The sequence below is a fragment of the Pelobates fuscus genome, chromosome 3, assembly GCF_036172605.1.
Source record: "Pelobates fuscus isolate aPelFus1 chromosome 3, aPelFus1.pri, whole genome shotgun sequence".
In the NCBI taxonomy this organism is placed as follows: Eukaryota; Metazoa; Chordata; class Amphibia; order Anura; family Pelobatidae; genus Pelobates; species Pelobates fuscus.
Genome location: NC_086319.1, coordinates 235329261 through 235334176, shown reverse-complemented (window position 1 = coordinate 235334176; position 4916 = coordinate 235329261). Strand labels below are relative to the sequence as shown.

At 43.1% G+C, this 4916-nt stretch overlaps 1 protein-coding gene across 2 annotated transcripts in view; it reads left to right on the top strand.

Moving 5' to 3' along the window:
- The first annotated feature begins 2673 nt into the window (after positions 1–2673).
- OPTN (optineurin) overlaps positions 2674–4916 on the top strand; it is a 60259-nt gene continuing 58016 nt past the window's right edge. For both annotated transcript variants that reach the window (XM_063448217.1, XM_063448216.1), the window contains exon 1: positions 2674–2835. The gene's annotated coding sequence lies outside the window, so the exon portion shown is untranslated. The remainder of the gene's footprint in view (positions 2836–4916) is intronic.

Sequence of the window (4916 nt, the reverse complement as noted above, 5' to 3'; positions counted from 1 at the left end):
ATAAAAACACTGACACACATGCAGATATAGACATACAGATAAAAACACTGACACACATGCAGATATAGACATACAGATAAAAACACTGACACACATGCAGATATAGACATACAGATAAAAACACTGACACACACATAGATATACAAACACTGCCACACACATAGATATACAAACACTGCCACACACAGATACACAAACACTGCCACACACAGATACACAAACACTGCCACGCACATATAGATACACAAACACTGCCACGCACATATAGATACACAAACATTGACACGCACATATAGATATACAAACACTGCCACGCACATATAGATACACAAACACTGCCACGCACATATAGATACACAAACACTGCCACGCACATATAGATACACAAACACTGCCACGCACATATAGATATACAAACACTGCCACGCACATATAGATATACAAACACTGCCACGCACATATAGATATACAAACACTGTCACGCACATATAGATACACAAACACTGACACGCACATATAGATATACAAACACACACACACATATAGATATACAAACACTGTCACGCACATATAGATACACAAACACTGACACGCACATATAGATATACAAACACTGACACACATGCAGATATAGACATACAGATAAAAACACTGACACACATGCAGATATAGACATACAGATAAAAACACTGCCACACACATAGATATACAAACACTGCCACACACATAGATATACAAACACTGCCACACACATAGATATACAAACACTGCCACACACAGATACACAAACACTGCCACGCACATATAGATACACAAACATTGACACGCACATATAGATATACAAACACTGCCACGCACATATAGATACACAAACACTGCCACGCACATATAGATACACAAACACTGCCACGCACATATAGATATACAAACACACACACATATAGATATACAAACACTGTCACGCACATATAGATACACAAACACTGACACGCACATATAGATATACAAACACTGACACACATGCAGATATAGACATACAGATAAAAACACTGACACACACATATAGATACACAAACACTGCCACGCACATATAGATACACAAACACTGCCACGCACATATAGATACACAAAACACTGCCACGCACATATAGATACACAAACAAACACTGCCACGCACATATAGATACACAAACACTGCCACGCACATATAGATACACAAACACTGCCACGCACATATAGATACACAAACACTGCCACGCACATATAGATACACAAACACTGCCACGCACATATAGATACACAAACACTGCCACGCACATATAGATACACAAACACTGCCACGCACATATAGATATACAAACACTGCCACGCACATATAGATATACAAACACTGCCACGCACATATAGATATACAAACACACACACATATAGATATACAAACACTGTCACGCACATATAGATACACAAACACTGACACGCACATATAGATATACAAACACACACACATATAGATATACAAACACTGTCACGCACATATAGATACACAAACACTGACACGCACATATAGATACACAAACACTGCCACGCACATATAGATATACAAACACTGCCACGCACATATAGATATACAAACACTGCCACGCACATATAGATACACAAACACTGCCACGCACATATAGATATACAAACACTGCCACGCACATATAGATACACAAACACTGCCACGCACATATAGATACACAAACACTGCCACGCACATATAGATATACAAACACACACACATATAGATATACAAACACTGTCACGCACATATAGATACACAAACACTGACACGCACATATAGATATACAAACACTGACACGCACAGATACACAAACACTGCCACGCACATATAGATATACAAACACTGACACACATGCAGATATAGACATACAGATAAAAACACTGGCACACACATATAGATACACAAACACTGCCACGCACATATAGATACACAAACACACACTGCCACGCACATATAGATACACAAACACTGCCACGCACATATAGATACACAAACACTGCCACGCACATATAGATATACAAACACTGCCACGCACATATAGATATACAAACACTGCCACGCACATATAGATATACAAACACTGCCACGCACATATAGATATACAAACACACACACATATAGATATACAAACACTGTCACGCACATATAGATACACAAACACTGCCACGCACATATAGATATACAAACACACACACATATAGATATACAAACACTGTCACGCACATATAGATACACAAACACTGACACACATGCAGATATAGATATACAAACACACACACATATAGATATACAAACACTGTCACGCACATATAGATACACAAACACTGACACACATGCAGATATAGACATACAGATAAAAACACTGACACGTGAAGATTCACAGAAACAGTGTTTTGCTACTATGAGGGGTACAATTTATGTAAAGCAATATTACGCCAGATTTCGCAGTCAGGGTGAGGGTGCATGGTGAGCATCGTCATACCGATCCCCAGCAGGGTAAACAGAGTCACTTCCGGAAAGAAATACACCTTTTTGTGCATCACGTGCCTGTGTTGTTGAAGTCACGTGGCTTCCAGTCTGGGAGTTCCCCTTCAACCAGTCAGAACTCTGATTTTGGACCTGGCAGGGATCGCACACACAGGTCAGGTGACGTGAGTCGTGTGTGGGCGTGGTTTCGGATCCTGCGTGTTACTGCAGGTAGTTCAGCTGGACGCTCTAACTGCCACCGGTGCGCGAGGACCCTCTGAGGGGCACGTGACGTGTGCGGCAGGGTGAGATGGCGGCCGAGGGGAGGAAGGGAGGGATGTTATGGGGCAGCTCTCCCCGTGTCCATGCTGTGCGCTGTCTGTCAGTGTGCGCTGTCACAACATGTGATGTCATGGCCTCTCAGCAGGAAGGCTCCCAGCTGGGGGTTTACATTGTGTTTACACTGAGTGCTTTCTTTCCCTGTGGTGTCACAGTGTCCCTGTGTGAATGTCCATTTATTTATTTTTCTCTAGTTTCCCTCTCGGTGTGTGCAGTCCCTCCCCGGTGACTCAGCTCGGTTGCAGTTTCTATATTCGCTGAGAGCATGTGATCACTGAGCTCTGCTCCCTCCATGTGACTCCCACATTTATTATTCTCTAAGTTTCAGATTCCCAGTGTGAGGCAGGGCTGCTGGGATACAGTCACAGACTGTCTGCCATCTAGTTTAAACTTTGCCACAACCCGCTGTAAATCTCTTCATTAGATGCAGATAGTGTTTGTGCCTTTACCCCGGCTGTTTAGTTTCAGCAAAGATCAATCAAAGGGACACTATAGGCACCCAGACCACTTCAGCTCAATGAAGTGGTCTGGGTGCCAGGTTTTAACCCTTCCGATGCAAACATAGCAGTTTCAGAGAAACTGCTATGTTTACATTTGGGATTAATCCAGCCTCTAGTGGCGGTCTTCCTGACAGCGACTAGAGGCGCATCTGCCACGAATTTCGTCTCCATCGCGCAGAGCGTCCATAGGAAAGCATTGAGAAATGCTTTCCTATGGACTCTTTCAATGCGCGCACAGCACTTGCCGTGCATGCGCATTCAGTACCAGTGACGTCTGATGGGGAGGAGAGGTCACCAGCGCCAAGGGAGCCCGGCGCTGGACTAAGGTAAGCTGCTGAAGGGGTTTTAACTGTTTTTGTTTTCCTGAAACTATAGTGATCCTTTAATGTTTAGAAATAAAATTATTTTGATTTAGACTTTTTGTTTTGGGTACATACTTTTCCTTGTTTGAGCTGCTTTGGACATTTAACAGTTGCATGCAGTACAGGTTCTGACTCTGTAACAGCCCAATTATTTACTACAAGTATTAAGATTTTTGTAACCCAAACCAGTTGCTTAAAGGGACACTATAGTCACCAGAACTACTACAGATTTATGTTGTGGTGCTGGTGTGTATATTCAATCCCTGCAGGTTGTTCAATGTAAGCACAGCCTTTTCAGAGAAGATGCAGTGTTTACATTACTGCCTAGTGCCATCTCTAGTGACAATCTCCCTGACTGGGTCAGTGCTGCACACTGTGCAGCACCTACATTCAGCATCTCCACGCTCTTCATAGAGATGCTAAATGTTTCCCACAGAGGTACATTGATTTAATGCATCTCCATGAGGACATACTGATTAGTGCAGCAGGGTGTTTTGACGCTCATGCCCAATTAGCTTTCCATTGCTTTAATTTGATTATCTCTGCCACAAAGGTGGGGCCTGACGAGTCTGGCGTGTTGTAGGAAAAAAGGCCCCTGCCGATTTTTCAATGTTAAACTCTGCATTTTCAGAGAAAAGTCAGTGTTGACATTACTGCCTAGGAACACCACTAATGACCGTCACTAGAGGTGCTTCCTGCATAGTTTCCATGCATCTCGATGAGGAGGTGCTGATTGGTGCATCACAGTGTTTTGCCACTAATGCCGCCCAATGCTTAAATCAAGATAGATTATCTCAACCACGGAGATGGGCCAGATGCGGCGAGAATGGTGTCATTGGAGGGGCGGGGTAGGGGGGAGGTCAGAACAAATCAAATTTTCATTTTTAGGGGCCTTCATGGCTGAGATCATCAATATTTATGATCTCAGCTAAGCCAATGCTTTCGCGTAGGAAAGCATTGGGAGGATATTGTGCATGCGCAGCGAAACACCACGCTGTGATAATCAGCATCTCTCATTGATTTAATGCATCTTTATGGGAAACATTGAGCGCCTCTATGCAGAGCATGGAGAAGCCGAATGTAGGTGCTTCTCACTGTGCAGCACTGACCAAGGAGACTCTAGTGGCCATCTGAGTGACTGTCACTAGAGGTGTTACTAGGCAACAATGTAAACACTGCTTTTTC